Source organism: Lynx rufus, unplaced genomic scaffold, assembly GCF_022079265.1.
Source record: "Lynx rufus isolate CCGP_SWC_20201006 ecotype Redwood Valley unplaced genomic scaffold, mLynRuf1.p SCAF_1, whole genome shotgun sequence".
In the NCBI taxonomy this organism is placed as follows: Eukaryota; Metazoa; Chordata; class Mammalia; order Carnivora; family Felidae; genus Lynx; species Lynx rufus.
In genome coordinates, this window is record NW_025814823.1 from 54,351,297 (window position 1) to 54,369,383 (window position 18,087).

Sequence of the window (18,087 nt, forward strand, 5' to 3'; positions counted from 1 at the left end):
ATCCCCATTTGCTCTTTTCTAATGGAAAAACAAAGTGATCTCCAACAGAGAGGGACTCCCTTTTCTGTGAGCTTGCCTGCAGAACAGGAGAGTATTTGTATGTGAGCTCAGAATCACTGTGCCAAAAAGGTGGTGTGTTTTGATGTATTCTATCAATCATTTTGTTCTTTTGTTAAGATTTTTATTTTGTGTTTCGCAGAATGTAAATCTGGCTCATTGCCTTTAAATATTCATGTGGAGTCATATATTATCTTAAAAATTTCATGTTTTTCTTGGCATAATTCTTAAATTAGAATTAAGAGCCTCTATAATTTATGAGCCAATCATTTGCGTTTCTGGATATAAAATGGAACCAATCAAGCCAACGGAGTAAAGATGCATAAGTCGAGTTGCTCTGGAAATGAAAATACAGTTGAGAACTATATTTTTCTGCTGGAACAAAACAGATCGTCTTTATGAGAGTTATGGGGTAACTCAGTCAAGTCAAATAATCAAGCAATTTGTTTTTGCTATTGTTTCTACTCTGCTGAGGTGATCCCAAATCTGGATTTCTTTTATTATGGACTGAATGTTTGAGGCTACCTCAAATTTCACATGTTGAAGTCCTGTGGTAGTTGGAGATGGGGTCTTTAGCAGGATACTAGAGTTAGATTAGGTCATGAGGGTGGGGTCCTCCTAATGGAATTAGTGGTCTTATAAAAAGAGAAAGTGAGAAAGAGATCTCTTTCTCTATCCACCTGTGTGAACATAACCAGAATGTGGCAAGCCAGGAAGCGAGTTCTTGCCAGAAACAGAGTTGGCCTGTGCTTTTATCTGGGATTTCCCAGCCTCAAGAACTGTAAGGAAATAAATTTCTGAAGTTTCAGTTACCTGATCTGTGGTATTTTTGTTATGGGAGTCCCAGCAGACTAAGACAAATATGATGGTCCCTTAGCTGTTTCCTTGTTTCTTCATTTTTCAGAATCTTATTTGATCCTTCATATTTCAGATGCAGACAAATCAATAAACAAAATGTTCAGAGATTGTGAGGTACTGTATGGGACATAAACAGGGTAATGGGATGGAGAAATAGAAGAGTAATCAGGGAAGACCTCTTTTTGGAGATGGCATTGTTGTCGAGAATAAGGTTAATTAATGTTGTGAGGAGTAAGGGAGGGAGAGTGTTTTAGGAAGAGGGAATGGCCATCTCATTGATCCTGTGTGCACCCTAGAATCCACTCTGTGTATTCTTAATATTAAATAGAAACAGCTGGAAAGAAGTAGAAAAGATGAAGTTTGTTTTGAATTTGGTTAGGGCCTTTGAAAATATAATTTTTTTTTACTGAGTACATATGCAAATTATTTAAGAGAAAATAATGGCAAAGTATCTAAAATTGGAACAATTGCTGAAAATGTTGTTAGTTGACATTCTCATCCTTCCTCTGTCCTCTACATTTGGGTTACGACACAATTTTATGTGTCTCCAAATTTTGTAGGATCTCCATTTATGATTGTGAATGCCTCTCTACAACCTGACGTTAGAAACTATGAATGGATTTGGGAATTCAGTGTAGATTTGCTGGAGCGCAGTGTCTTATTTCTACCACATAGGTTAAAGTCGAACCTCTGGAGCCAGATTTCTGCAGCGATTTCCTGGCTGAGGCTCTACAAATGTGGTTGGCACCACACTAGGTGGCTCAGGTAGCCAGGAACTGAGATTATGTTTACCATTTTCATAAACCCTCATGGAATAAATATAGGCTCCAGTCACCCTTTCTTCTACCCCCACTATAGCTGTTAGCAGGAAGGAAGTATCATTTCCATCTCTTGGTACAATGAAAGCTCTGAGAATCTAGTTACAATTTCTCTTAGCAAATGGAATCCCAGCAGTGTCTGTACATAGCTGAAATGCACATGTATTCTCCTCTTCGAGTTTTTTTTTTCAGACCATGGTTGAAAAATATCTGCTCTTTAAATTATTCCATTGCTTTCCAGAGGAAGTATTAATTACATGACTGCAAGCATAGATCAGGCTGGGATGTAATTACAGGGCTTACTTTGTCTCTGTTGTCCAACAGAATGAGGCAGGAAGTGTGCACGATGCCAGCGGTTTAAGGTGTTCTGGAGCCCATTATGTTTCTGGTTCTCTCAAAAACTTAAGCATGGATCAAATGACAGTTCTGTTGCCCAATTGTCTGGAAAAATGACAAAGCACGTATTACCAGAGATACATTTTTACAAGTTTTTTGTTTGTACATCAACACGAAATGCTGTATGCAGCCTTAAAAAGGGAGGCTTCATTCTTATTATCTGTTTTTTCTCTCTTTTGTCATAGTTTGAGTCCATCACTCTATATGGGGGTATCACTTTAAGCAATGATGTAGCTATTAAGATAAAAATGTGTTTGTATTATAGAGTTATGACTTTTTAACAATACTTCTATATAAAATTGGTGTTTAAAAAGATGTCTAACTTCAAATTGGAATGTCAGAATAACAATAATTGCCTCTAAAAAATACCTTTCTATCTCATTTGCTCTTTTTAAAAAAAGTGTTGTTATTTCCTGTGTTGTGATTTTTCATCATTCTTGTAAAAATTGGATCTATTTAAGTTTTTACTTGTTAGTTCTCTTGCAAGTTTCCTTGCAATGATCATGTTCATTCTCAGTTTTTAAGCTCTCTCATTCAGTTAAAGAAGCGTTTTCATTTTGCCTCTGTTTCCTGTCATTCGGGGTGCTACATCTTCTGAAAGTTCTCCTCTTAACTACACATTTTCCTCTGTCTATTCTCCCATCCCAAATATTATATTTCTTGATATTTTTCTTGTCACTCTTGGGCAATCTGTACTATATCCCTACTCTTTCCTTAAACTTTCACACTATTGGAATGTTTGGTTTCCTCTTAATTCACCCCAACTTATATTCTGAGTGTACGTTTTTCTCAAAGCCTGTGTACATATAATCATTTTTAGGACCAGTTACATAACTCTGATCTTATTACTGTTTTTGCAATCATTTTATTTACTTCCTGTTCCAGGTTTCATTTTTCATATTCTTATTCTTATCGTCTTAAAAACAGGCTGCCAACTTCTATTATACATCAGAGCAGGAGAAATGAACCTCCAGAGTTGTACATGCCTCCTTCTCCCTCCCTTTTTTTTTTTTGATCATATTGATAGTAGCCATCATTCCAGAGACACGGACTTGGATTTCGACGAACATCTCCATTCACTGCTAGAAAAGTAATGCTAAACTGGATTGGTGGATTTGCTTCAGAAGGAAATAAAAAAACCATATTTAATGTATTGCAAGATTTGACGTGTAGGTAAATTTATGTGGTAAGGAACAAAAGAAAATATTCAATGAGAAGACCATTAAAAGGTTCTGTAATGCAATAGCAGGTGTAGGTGTAGTGATATAAAGCCAAAAGGCCTGGGTCTGAGTCTTGGCTGTGTGTCTTGTGGTGTGGTATTACTGGGCACGCCATCCAAATTCTTCTCTCTTGTCTCACATAAAACGGGAAAAGGTATTCATCTTCAAGAGTTGTCATGTTAAAAATTAAGTAGGATTACTGATATGAAAGTGCCTAATTTTCTTTTGTTATCTTCTTTCTGTTTTTAACATTTTTTTTTTTTGCTAGTCTGTGCTCATCTTGATTAAATTGGTTCTTTGTTTATAAACCTGTACTGAACACTGAGTAAGAAACAGTGATAGACTTTTGGTGGAGGTCACAGAGCATCACACTTAGGAGCACAGGATCTAGTCAAGTAGAACTGTGTTCATCTCTCAGCTTTCCTGCTTCCTATGGGTGTGATCTTGGGCAAGATGCTTAACTTCTTTAAATCTCAGCTTCTTCACCTGTAAATTTGGGATAATAATAGTATGAAACAGAATATAAAGCAATGAAAGGAACTGTTGCATATTTCATCAGGATTCAATCGATGTTAGTGATCACAAGTCAATAGCATTGACTTAAAAGCATCATAATATCAGTCAGGAATTCAGTGTTATAGCTGTTTTCTTTAAAAAGCATCATAATATCAGTCAGGAATTCAGTGTTATACTGTTTTCTTTCCTTAAAATCTATACTATGTAATGTCTTAACTTCATCTAGGCATGCAGCTTAACTCCGCTTTGTAAATATAAGTTAACTAAATATAGTTAGTTCTGAATTAGTTCAAATGTTAGATTTCGTTTAAACAAATGCAAACAATATGCTTTGTACTTAGTTTTTGCTTTTAACAGACCACATGTGAATATTTGTAATGAACGTGTAAATGCAAATGACTGTTGCTAAATAAATAATTAAGAGACCGGGTTATTACACAGGAAAGAGCAGAGAACTTCATAACAGTTTTTTCATAACTTGGTTTTATAAACCATTTCTCCCAGCTTCTGGTAGTGTGACCATATACTTATCTGACTCTAAATTTTGATCTTTAAGTTTTCTATAATCTCTGCCTCCTTGCATTTATCTCCTTGGGTCAGAGTAAATAAAAACAGTTTTATTCAGAGAAAAGGGGGGCAGCTCCAAAATACTCTTAATATTTCCCAGGAAGAAAATACAAATACATGGCAGAAATAATGAAGGAATTTCTTAGATTAAAACCTGAGTTTTAAGTTAAGTGGTATAGGAGAAGACCAACATAAATACATGAAATATTTCACTTATGGATTATTTTTTTAAAGTGATTGAAATATTAGCACTTTCCGTTATAGAGACTTGAACTCTTAAGTAAGTTTTTTTTTGAAAATTTAGAAAATATTTTTATTGTTTTGAGCTCTTAAGTAAGGTTTTGGCAGAAGTTTTAAGGAGATAAATTTTAATACCTAGATAAGGATTATTTTAATAAGAATATGAATTTTTGATTATTCATACATGTCCCCCTAATTCTTGAAAATGGTTTGATGTACTCAACATTCAGTTATGATTTGTTTACATCAATTTTTTCTAGCATATTTATTTTGCATAAGGAAAAGAAATATTTGTGGTGGAAGAGATGGCTATTTGCCAAAAATGAGTATTCTCTCTTCTGAGTGCAGAGCTGTGTTTGGGAACTATCTGCCCATTTTCCCACGGGGGGGGGTGCTTCCCTGCTCCACCTGCTCTGCGGTTAAGAGCAGTCATGTGACTGAGGCACAGTCAACGGAACAACAGAAAGAAAACACTCCTCTAGGCCTGCCCCTTACAACTCTCCCAGGATTCACTCCTGCCCTGTTCCATTTCTGGCTGGCTGGATTGGAGAAGACCCCTGGGTGACCTTAGTAGAACCCGAGTTCCAGGCTGACTGCGGGGAGAAGGCTCTCCAGCTAGCCTGGACTTCGGACGCTTCCGTGGGATATTAACAGTGTGGAATTAAATTTTAGTTGTGTGAAACCATTCAGTTTTGGGAGTTTTCGTAACAACTTGCATTAGTACATTTTCTTAGCTACTTCCTGAATCCTTACAAATTAATACAGTCACCACTTTAATGCCAGGTGGTTTGGGGGGTTAGGGACGGCAGCACCCACACAATTGAAAATTGGGTATTAGCTTTTGACTTCTCAAACACTTAACTACTAGTAGCCTGCTGTTGACTGCAAGCGTTACTGATACCATAAACTGTTGATTAAAATATATTTTATATGTTATATGTATTATGTACTATATTCTTAAAGTAAGCTAGAGAAAAGAAATTGTTTTAAGAATATCATAAAGAGAAAATACATTTACTGCACTGTACTGTCTTAATTTTTTAATGATTTATTTATTTTTGAGGGAGAGAGAAAGAGAGACCGAGCGCAAGTTGGGGAGGGGCAAAGAGAGAGGGAGACGCGGAATTCGAAACAGGCTCCAGGCTCCCAGCTGTCAGCACAGAGCCACTCCAGCCCCCCACCAGACACACACACAGGGCTTGAGCCCAGGAATCGTGAGATCATGACCTGAGTCATAGTCGGTTGCTCAACGACTGAGCCACCCAAGCACCCCTGTGCCATGTGTTAGTGAAAAAAAGATGAGTGCATAAGTGGACCCATACAGTTCAAGCCCATGTTGTTCAAGGGGCAGCTGTATAACCCAAAGTTATGATATTATATTGTTTATAGCTCTTATGCAATGTTTATAGCTTTTATGCAGCATACCAAAACAGCCTGTCACTTAGCATAGAGGTACTTTCACTGCAATGATCAGGAACCTGCATTTACAGATTTAAGAAAAATCTTTATTAATAATATATTAACCCTCTCCTCATATCTTGTTCAATTTTATATAATCCTTAATATTGCAAAGACCTTACATACCTTTCAACTACCAAAAATTAAAGAACTGACACTCCCTTAGCCCAGAGAATAAAACTCTTCAAATCTCGAACTGTCAGAAAAGAGGTGTCTGAGTGATGATTCAACACTACTCTCCTGATTCTACCCTGAATTTTTTTGGTAGTTTGCATAACCCCAGAAGCAAATCCTGAAACAGGCATTCAAGTTCAAATTACTTATTTGAGAGATAATTTCAGGAAATGTCAGTAGAGAGAAGGAAAGTGAAATAGGGAAGGAAAGGCAGCCATTAACAAATTCGTTAGCAAGCAGCTTATTACTGGGCACAACCACGTTTTGCTTTCACTGAGAAAACATGGGTGTGTTTCAGAGTTACCACCAGGTGGGGAGAGCAAGCTAGAATATTTGTACACCAAACTCCCTTCTGTCATTGGTTGAGGGATGCTCCTAGGGGCCGTTAACTCTTAAATTTTAAATGGCTTTGGTAGCCAGATAAAATATAAAGGCAACAAGACACATGTGTAAGCAGTTGCAAGTTGCGACAGCAGGTATTGAAATAATATATGTGGGGGGATCTGATTGGGACACCAATGATAATTGCTCTCACTTCAAAGTCATACTCACAGAACAGGAAACATAGAAAGGGAAACTATAAAACTTTGGCATTTTCAGTGACTATTTTATTTTAGAATATGTAAATTGTATACAATATATACATGAATCTCTTTTTAGCCTATTTTTAATTCCTATAACATCAAGGGCAGACTTTTCATTTCTCTGTGTGACTATTTCTTTTAGTATCTTATCCGTGTTTATCTCTTAGATACACCACCTGGTTTTGTCCTCTGGACATCTGTTTTTGTTTTTTTGTTTTTGTAAAACAAAAACAAAGAAACCTCTTAATTTTGTTCAGTGATTTTGGGTTAGTTTCTTTGCCATAATCTTCATTTGGACAGTTCTATTAATTTGGTTTTCCTAAAAGAGTGATGGTGTATAAATTTAGATCCTGAAGAGGAGAAAGAAAGGGAATGTATTAAAAATAGTATTTGTGTCTCCTATTCCTCTGGTCAGGGCAGATATCACTCGTGGATTTCATCATTCCCTTTGAGAGACACTTTACCCTGAGTTTCAATCACATTTGTCAGTATCACTAACCTTGTGTCATGTTCCCCTTCCAATGAGTTCTTTTACAATTAAAATCACAAATTTTGATCAGTTCAACAGCCTACCTTCTCCTCATCTATCCCTGGGTTTCAGAATGCTTCTGTAGTAACTTGCATACCAACCAGATGAATACTGTTACCGTTTGTCTTCCCCAATTTCATTTGGATTCTGTGACTTGACGATGTCTGGTAATGTTTAGATGTCGCCCTAGTCACCTCTGTTGCTTTCTCCACTGAAACGATTTTTATTACTTATAACCTTTTAATCACAAGTGTCAGAAAACCAGCTTGAACTAGCTTAAGCAATCGGAAGAATTTGTTAAAATCTGGGATGTCTCAGAGAATAAAAGGATGGGAATAGGACAGGTCTTCAGTAACACCTGGAACCTGGGGATTACATTCCATTTCTCTCCATCATGTGTTTATTGTCTTCTTTACAAATCTACTTATTTTTTTTGGTGCAGATCACATCTTCTCTGTAGGAAACATGGGAAGGAAACATGGGAAACATATGGTAGGAAACATGGGGAAAACAAAGAAGGGACAATAGGACGTGGCATTCTGATTTCTGTCATAAAACCTGGATTACTAGAAAGACACTGACTTTAAGGCCCAGTGCCAGAAATTCTAGATGGATGCTCTGGTTGGTTATTCTTGAGTCTGATGCCCAGGTCTGGGCTAGTCAGCTATGGCCTAGGAGGCATATTTGTGGTAGAATATCTGGGCAGTTCCAGTGGGAAGACATGGATGAAGCACAGCAGACAGGACAGTTACTGGAACTATGAGGATGGCAGACAAATGCTACCATAGACACTGATTCATCAACCTTTTCTACTTTCCTTAAGTTGTAACCTCAAAATCTTGCCATTTGTGACAACATGGATGGACCTAGAGACTATTAGGCTAAGTGAAATAAGTCAGATGGAGAAAGACAAAAAAACATATGATTTCCCTTATATATGGAATCCAAAACCAAAACAGATGAATAAACAAAATAAGAAGTAGAAACAAACCCATAAATATAGAGAATAAACTGATGGTTGCCAGGGGCACGGAGGTGGGGGCAGTATCAAAGTGGCTGAAGGGAAGTGGGAGATACAGGATTCCAGTTATGAAATGAACCAGTCATGGGGATAAAGGGTACAGCATAGGAAATAGAGTCAATGGTACTCTAATAGTGTTGTATGGTGACAGATGGTAGTGACACTTGTGGCGAACTTAGAATAACGTATAGACTTGTCGAATCACTGTGTTGCACTCCTGAAACTAATGTAAATTGTGCGTCAACTATACTTCAGCAGAAACAAGTAGGAAAAATTGTAACCTCAAAATCCTTCATTCTTCTAAAAAATGACCTTACTTTCTATTTTATGAAATTAATATGAACATGTACCTAAAACTTTGTTCCTTTTTCTAACCTTCCCCACTTTTATAATAAAATAGTTGTACTTCATACTTAGGGTGAATTTCTGGCTCCTCATTATTTTTGCTCTGTCATGTTGTCTTTGAAGTGGTCCCCACGACTCTTGCCTTTACGCTGTCTGCTTCAACTCACACACTATTGCTAGATAAATCTTCCAAATCAGGAGTTTTCTCCATAATGCTCTCTTTGGAGGTGCTTTCTCAGGATACTTATTCCAATAAAATATGGTAAAAAAAATCTATTAAGTTTGGCATTCAGGGCTCTCTTGTCCAAAACATGCTGCACCTGCTGCCCAGATCTATCTCTTATTGCTCCCCTCTATGTATATATTACGCTTTAGAGGCTCTCATGCATTTTTAAAACAGATTCTGAATTTTTGTACTTCAGTGCCTTTCTTCTTTTGCTGCCAATATCTGTAGTTCTATTTTTACATTTTGAAATTTCATTTACCTTCCAAGAGGAGCTACCTCTTCTGAAATGTGTTCCTTTGTCCCCCTACTGAAATATTTCGATCTTTTTACAAAGGCCAGTGTCTCTTGAACTCTGCTTCTATTGTGGTCACTGGAGGACTTGTGTTAGTCTGTGCATTAATCTAAAATTTTAATCCAAACATTACATAGAACTAACACTCCTTGTGTTAAAAAAAAAAGTTAGACTTATTTAGAATAGATGTACTTATTTAGAATAGACTTCATGTGATCCAATGGGAAATAAATACCTTTGCAAGTTTTCTCCAGTAGAGTCCACTTGAATACAATATTTGCCACAAATACAGGCTTTACTGAAGGTTACATAGAGGCTTTAGTTGAGGGGTTTACATAAAAAACACACGCAGCTTTTGTGGACACCAGAGCTGTCCATACAATTTCTAGGTAACATACACATAAGTAGTACAATTTTTAGGTACACACAGCATTCCGTCCTGTGGACTCTTTCCTTTAACATCCATTTCTCTTCTGCTCCTTTACTTCTTTCACAAGAGTAGGGATACCTGGGTGGACCCGATTCTTGATTTCAGCTCAGGTAATGATCTCACGGTTTGTGGGTTCGAGCCTTGTGCTGTCAGTGCAGAACCTGCTTGGAATTCTCTCTCTCTCTCTCTCTCTCTCTCTCTCAGCCTCTCTCTGACCCTCCCAACTCACATGTGCTCTCTCTCCCTCAAAATAAATAAATAAATAAATAAGCTTACAGAAAACATTAGTTCTTTCATAAGAGCAAGATATCAACATCCTTTGTGCTTTCTTTCCATTTCCTTCTTTAGAGTAAGTTCTCTCTGAAGTCTTGACATAGGCCAACATCCTTCTTATGCATTTTACTGAATTTCAGGCAGGGGTTGGATCTTTATGGTCGTTGAATCTCTTGTAGCAACAGCAAACCTGCCTCGCGCACACTTGAATTACTAGGGAGCACTGAATGACTCAGACGTTAAATGTCCCGTTGATTCTACATATTCAAGTAATATGGGGACAGAAACAAAACTAGAATTATGGAAGACGTATCAAACTTTCAGCTTTGCTTTTTAAACTTGGAAAGATTCTAGCAATTATGAACATGTCTTCCTGTGAATTTACACCAGGACATTCCTTCCTTTGTGAGGTAGTGAAAAGTAGAAGGGAACTAAATATATGATGTAAATGAAATTAGTAGCTTGTATGGGAAAATGTATTGGGGAGAACATTCATATTCATAAATAATTTTATTAGCTCTGTTGCTGGTTTCACTTATCTACAGGAAGTGTCTTCAGTACGAGATATTGCCCTGACAACTTAAATAGTCTTCCAGTGCTTGGAATGACTTTAATGAATTCTCTTATTTTCCCCAATATAAGAAGAATTAATTCTTTATGAAGTCATAATTAGGAATTTTTTTCAATGGTTTGGATTGCAAAACTCATCCATGTACTAATTAAGAACATCATTCTCTTATGACTGAATTAATTTTTGCATGAATGTGGCTTTTAGAATGGTGTACTGGAGGTAATCTTAAGTTTCCAATAATTTTATATTGTTTATAGTTTGCCAATGGAAAACTTTTTTAAAATAAAATTATTTGAAAGGATAGAAACTTCAAAATATCAATTTAAAACAATAAATGTGGAATTTTCTCCTTGACTACTCCAAATTTTAGTGGGTCACATGAGCTAGGTTGTTGAAGCATATTTTGGTAGAAATTATTGTCCTGAGTGCACCAGATATGCATATTTTATTAGTCAAGTTTAGATCAGAGAAACAGAGCCACCAGGAGTAACAAAGACTTGGGGGTTTATCATAGGGATTTGACTGTACACATTTGTAGGAACTTGTCAAAGAGTTTATATAAGCTGTTTTTCTACATTGGATGCTGGGCCTGAGGTCAGCAGGGCAGGCCAGGAAGGAGGAAAGATGGTGAAATCGGTGAGGGTCAGGACAAATTTGTAGCCACGAGCGAAGCTGGATCCCATGTAGGTTTCTTGCCACCACCAAGCCTCGACATCAGCGCTGCTGGTGACTTGAGTGAGACTACTAGCGTCCTTCATGGTGGAGCCCAAATCATGGAGCTCATGGAGCCCAGCTCATGGAGCTGGCCTAACAGTCAGAGAAACTAGATGGAGAGAGAGTGCTATTGTGGCCACAGGAGCTGCACACACCCTAGGGTCAGGGGAAGCTGCAGGAGGAGAGCCGGTGGTGGTTGGAGTTGCTGCAGGCTGGCTGAGATCCACTTAGACTGGGTGAATCAGCCGGGCAGAAAACAACACACCACAGTTGAAATGACACCCCGTGTCTGATGTTGACCTTCGTGGTGTAAAAGGATACGGCTGCTTCTTCTTTCCACCTTTCAGCCATCACCCTAAATATCTCTCGTGGTTCACAGGGACTTGGAACTTTGAAAGGAATTCTGAAAATCATAGCTCCAGCATAGACGAGCTGACATGGCACAAATCACCTCGCATACGTTAAAAACAAAACATGAAATAAAAATCCAAACAATCTCATCTTCTCCCTGGAACAAAGACTTAATATCTTTTGGTCAATAGTATGCTTTCCTCAGGATTTTCATTAGAGCTTCACTGCCTGCATCAGATAACATCTTCGGAAGTCTCATCCAGGTCACCTTTCCTCCAGACACACTGGATAAGATCTTAATTGCCACAGATATTAAGAGAAGATAGTAAGATAATAAGGGATGCAACAGTCATGTGATGTGGTAATGTCAGTCTGGCCCTGGAAGCTTTAAGAAAGCTATTGGGTAATAAGGACTTGGAGACTTGCATGTTTAACTTCTTCATCCATGGTGACCTGATGGGTATGTTTATCATGATGGTAAAGGTCTTGCATTCAAATTCAAACCCCTTCTGAGAGGACTGGAGGACTATTTAAGTTATCGGGGCAGTCCAATAATGAACCAGGGCTTCATACAAACCATTAGTGAAAAGTGCTAGAATACGTGTAACACACAGGGCAATAAACAAAGAGAACCTTGTGTGGCATGTAAGAGAAGTATAATGCCTACAAACTGCCCAAGGCTTTGAAAGCAATTTACTGAGAAACCTTTTACGGTGGCTCACTTTGAACCACTGATAATTAACCAAACAAATAATTCAAAGTATGTCCAACTGGTTTCAGCACATTTCCTCAGGGAGTTGTAACATTTTAAATTTCACATTATGATACTGTTGGATCAGTGGCTTCAGTGGCAGCATGTAAACATAAAAAGCTTGATTCATGATCGTATGGGTAATGACTTGAGATCAATATTTTAAATGATGTAATAGAAAAGCAGCAAGGAATCTCTTGTAAGTAATAAACAGCAATTGAGCCTTAGTCGTGGGCATAGGGGTCATTATGAAATCTGCCAAATCTATAGACTTATGCTTACACAAATTATCGAGTGATAAAAGAGATAACATTTCCTCATAATAGCAATGTAATTTCATAACTTATTAAATACTATAGATGTATTCATGTATGACACCAGGAAACCAAAACTATTATTCTTACCACTTATTCACGCAAGGTCTGAAGTTTAGCAGTTGATGTTCCTGCCTGGCAGGAAATCTCTTTTTTTTTTCCTCCATCTTGATATGCAGATGTAAAGCTTGTCTTACTCATACTGTGTGGCATTATGGAAGAGGAAGTTTGGGCCAGAAGAACATCTTCTTAAGGGATCTGCTAGTGCTAGTTTCTACTTCTTTATCATGAGGAAGGAGGTGCCACTATTTCTTTCTCACAGGGTTACCCTGAGGATCACTGAACATGGTAGAAGACAAAGTGAGTTGTAGACAGCAAAGTACCATGAAAATGATAGTTAATTTCTGATTTGCATCTCAGGTTTGTAGTGCCTCAGGGGCTAGTGACAAAGGGCAGTCATTCATGTAGAAGGGCCTTATTGAGACGTCTCTGTTTTATTTGTGAAACTTACTCACTTTCTGCTCTAGACATACTCTTCTGGATGCTCACTGAAAATACACATAATTTTATCTTTTTCATAGCTTAACATTCTTTTCTGATGAACTGCGAAGTATGAACTGAATATGGGACACAGCATCATATTTACTTTTTCTACCTTCATTATTCTAACTGCTCATGTACAGCAAAATCTTCAATTGCAGTTTACGTATTACTCATTTCCAGATTTGATTTGAAAAACTGTTTTGGGACATGGGATTGCCTTTTCAGTAGATACAAGCACCCTTTTCACTCCCTTTCTTCTACTCATTCCATAGCCATTCAGTCTCCCATTCTTTGGTCTATCAGCAGACTCCTGCCAACACTACATGTTTTTTTTTTTTAAATCTTGCCTGGATCATTGTGTTGGTTGATTTTCCAACATTCCTGTCCAACTAAAACCAAATCTTGAGTTTTTTCAACTCCTTGATTTCTTTGTTCCTATTCCAGGCTCAGGGAGATTGCTAGACAAAATCAAGCATCCTGAATCCACACATACCCTTGTAAATGTCCTGTCTGGACTTAGGTGGAACTCACCTAACCATAGGCAAAATGAACATACCAGCCAAATAATTGTGTTTACAAAATGCATTCTCCTGAATCAAGCCTCTACTGCCCACAGGCTTTGTTCTCTTCTGCACTGCTCAGACTCTGACCCTTTGCCTCCTCATTCCATCTGTGTTTGCCCCATTTCCAGTGTTGGCATCTTAGCTTATTCTTCCCAACCTCATCGGCTAGCTTCAAGGTAATCTGTGTGGGTTGCTATGTTTAAACTGATTATCCAATATTTTGAATAGCCTAGCTTGTCCCCAGGACTATGTCTTTTGAACTTCCCCCATGGATAGCCTCAAAAAGTTTGGTGTCTTCCAGATCTGTCCTTTTCTGAGAGGATCAACAGTTAGAAATTGGTTTCCAACCCTAATTGAACCCACATTCCCCTTGGCAATATTTTTCTTCACTATTCTAAGCAACATTGTTTTCCTGAAGCACATACTGCCAATCTTACCCCTTTTCTCATACTGTGTTGCGCTGGGCCTTTCATGTTTAATCAGTGACTTTCTCTTTTGCTTCCTAGAAAAAACAGAAGTCATGAAAATCCACACTCCTGTCACCCCTCCTCCCATATTTGTCCCCTCACAAATTCTACTATTTTCTTCAAATCTCAGAGGAAGAAATTTTCTCCATCTTGTTCAAGGGTGTCCCTTCTCTTTTCTCCTGACTGTGATCCTGAAGTCTCATTTTCAGCCCCCAAGCATGTTGAACTCTTCCTATTGCTTACAGAACACACACACCTATCACCTATAAGCCTGTTATTATCATTCTATTTTCTTATTTTCTTTTACTCTTTCAATTTTTGTAGAAGTAGCTTCCCTTAATGCTGCTGCACCTGTCTGCTTACCTTCTCTAAGGTGGACTTCTTTTACTTATATCATTTATTTGTTTGCTCATGATTGCATTAATTCTAGATGTATTTATTGAGTTCTTGTTATATATCAGCCTGATTCCATACCCTGCTACATCCAGGTCTCCACGCTTCCAGCATTGCTTTCTAAAAAATTATGTTACTTACTTGTTTGGGATCCTTCACTGGCTCCCCAGTGCTCTTCAAAGTCCAACCCCCCTGCTTAGCATGGCTTGTGAGGCTCTTCATGTTCTGGAACCCATCCTCCAAGCTAGTGTCATCTCTGAACCCCCTACACCTCAAACTCTGCCCGCAAGACAAAGTGACTTCCTTCACTAACTGTGCTGTGCTTTCTCTTGTTGTTCGTCTCCACACATACTGTTTTCTCTGCCCAGAATACTTGACTATCTTTAGCTCTCCCTTTTGCTTTTTTTACACCTTTTCAGCACTTAACTGACATGCAACCACCCTCGGGAAGCCTTTTGGTCTCTTCTGCAATTGATCTGGTGCTCCACCTCTGTAGTTTCTCAGCACATGAGGTTTCATCTCCATATCTTGGTTTTACTCTTTTATTATCCTGTTTACTAGTTTGTCTCCACTAGACCATAAACCCCATGTGGGAAGCAACTTTCTTTTTATTGTTTACTATTTTATCTCAGAATATGGCAAAGCCATATTAGGCACTTAATACAAATATGTTGCTGAATGAATGGATGAATGAGTCCTTGAAAAAAATCAAACTGCTACATGAGAATATCACTGTATCATAGAATCTTATGGAAAGTTTTACAATCATACATGGGAGATTTTAAAGAATGGAGCTATTTCCCTGAAGTGAACATTTATGGGAGGATTGGCTTTAAGGAATTTCATGAAATAGTAATATGATGACAAGTTTCCTCATCCATTTGCTCATAATTCCTCTTAAATTCTGGCATTTTACGGCCAAGAATCTCAGGTTCCTCAGGTTCTATTGATGGTCTAGTTCCCTTACTGAGTAACTCTATCCAGATTTTCCCATTCAGGTACCATCTCCCCAAATCCCTCTCTGCTATCAATATCTTCTGTCCACTTTCCTTTAGTCGCTTTGCAAGGCTATTTGCCCAATCTCTTACAGGCTTACATAAGAGTTTGATAATTTTATAATGAACTGTGCCTCACAGAGAACAGTAAGTATTTTAATAAAGCCCCTACAGTTCCTTAATTTCACTATTATTATTATTATTATTACTTGATACTAACAAAAAGAATCTGTGGCAGACCAATGGAAGAGAGAGATTTTTGGTTTGTAGAATTTTTTTTTTCTTTTTTTAACGTCCTTTTAAATCACACCATGGAAGCAGCTGCTAATTTTGCCCACAGTTTAGCTCTTTCCTGAGAAGCTTGGGGGAAAAGGATTGAAGAAGAGACATAGCAGAAGAAATGTCATATTAATTCCTTTCTTTGTTCTCTCATTCCTCCCTGCCATGTTCCCTAAATTTCCTTAAATTTAGGAAATAAATGTTATAAAATGAAAATAAAATTTAATCAGTTCCCTATTGACTGGTGGAAGCTCCTCGTGGTTAAAGGACATGTCTTACCACAGCCAGCCTTCATGAACACATGTATCTTCATATGGTCAGCACTCACTAAAAACTTGTGGGCTTGAAATGCCCTGGATTGGTCCTAGGTTTCCTGACCTTCTGCCTAGAGTTCTTTCTCTGATACTATTTTGCTGTATAAAGAGGGCATTACAAATTGAAAGTGGGCTCCTTATTAAACTTGATCTACTGCCTGTAGCCTTGGGCAATACAGGATTAAACAAAGGACTTTCTAAATAGGTACAGGGTTAGAGAGGGAAGGGTAGTTTGTATCAATCACATGGACTTGCCTTTTGCTTATGGGACTAGCCCCTCCAGTTGATGATTTTTGGCTTCTCTCATGCTTAACAGAATTCATGTCGTAACCAAGGTGTGGATTATAACCAACACTGCAGATCCCCAGCCAAATTTGCACCAGCTAATGACTTTTTGCTGCCACTATGTATTAGTTTTAGCAATTAGTTATGGCCAAGTTTCATGTTGCCTTCAGGGAAATATGCTAGATGTTGAAATGGAAATAGGTGAGGGGGGGATATGGTGTACAGGAGGCACATTTTGGAAAGTGAAGCTCAAGGGGAATATATATCATTGTGTTGACACAAAGCAGGTCAACTCATCAGGAACTGCTTGTAAGTAACATGGTTAGAGATGCCAGCCATTTGGGCATGATGGTGATTCATAGTAACTATCCCATGAAACACCTAATTGCAGCTGTCCATTATATTTCATTTATATGACTCCCATAGAGGTTCTCTTTTAATTCTATGTAACTGCCCTGACTGCCTAGAGTGTACATACAAAACTGGCTTAATCCAATTTCTGAATGAGAGATTAGTCATTTGTATAACTGACATGGCACTTTGAAATTTTCTCTCTCTATGCAGTATATGTTTAAAAAGCAACAATCAGACATTCTGTTCTTAACACTGACACATACATCTTTAGAGGATGGAAAGTTAGGTTTAGAAAATAATGAAGTTTAACCTTTTCAGTCTAAGGAAACTTTCCAAAGTACAAATTACACTAAATATTGGCAACAGATTTCTAGGAAAAAGATTCTTATGAAGCTTACAAAAAGTTAGAAAAATCCTTAAGATCATCATTAGTCATTAGTCTAGTAGGTAACTAAAACATGGAGTACATGCAATTAATTCATAATTAAGATCAAGATAAGAGAATTTCTATAGAACTGAGAGAAAAAAACTGATTATTTTCCCTAAGCCCTATGTGTCATCATATAGTATACAGGACAAGTCTTGTTTCCGAGTCTCCCAACTGAGAAAAAGTGTTTTACACATAAAATGTCAGTTTTAACTCCTTGCCTTAAAAACCTCTTCTTTGATGGTACTGTCACCACTAAAGTTTAAGTGATTTGAAATTCAAATTTCTCATAATTTTGTGCTAGTATCTTCTATTTATCCAGTTAGCTTTCTTGGCCAACAAACATCCTATTATCTTTTTCAAGGAGTCACATATTCCTTGACCAGATCACTGAAACGTGAGAGGAAAATAGAAATTTTGTCACACCAAGAAATCACAGCAGCTTGTCCATTTTTAAGCTTCACATTTTGGAAACTAGAAGTCATTTAGAAACAATGCAGAAAAATTTGGAAGAAAAGAAAACACAAACGCAGTGTAAAAGCTAATCAATTAGTAGCCTCACTTTCTCAAGAGACAAACCAGTATCAGCAGTCTAATCAATGTCAGTAGCTCACAGGTGTTTGTGAAAACTGCAAAACTGTGGGGCATCTAGGTGCTCAGTTGGTTAAGCATCTGACTCTTGGTTTTGGCTCAGGTCATGATCTCTTTGTTTGTGGGATCGAGTCCTGCGTTGGGCTCCATGCTGGCTGTGGAGCCTGCTTG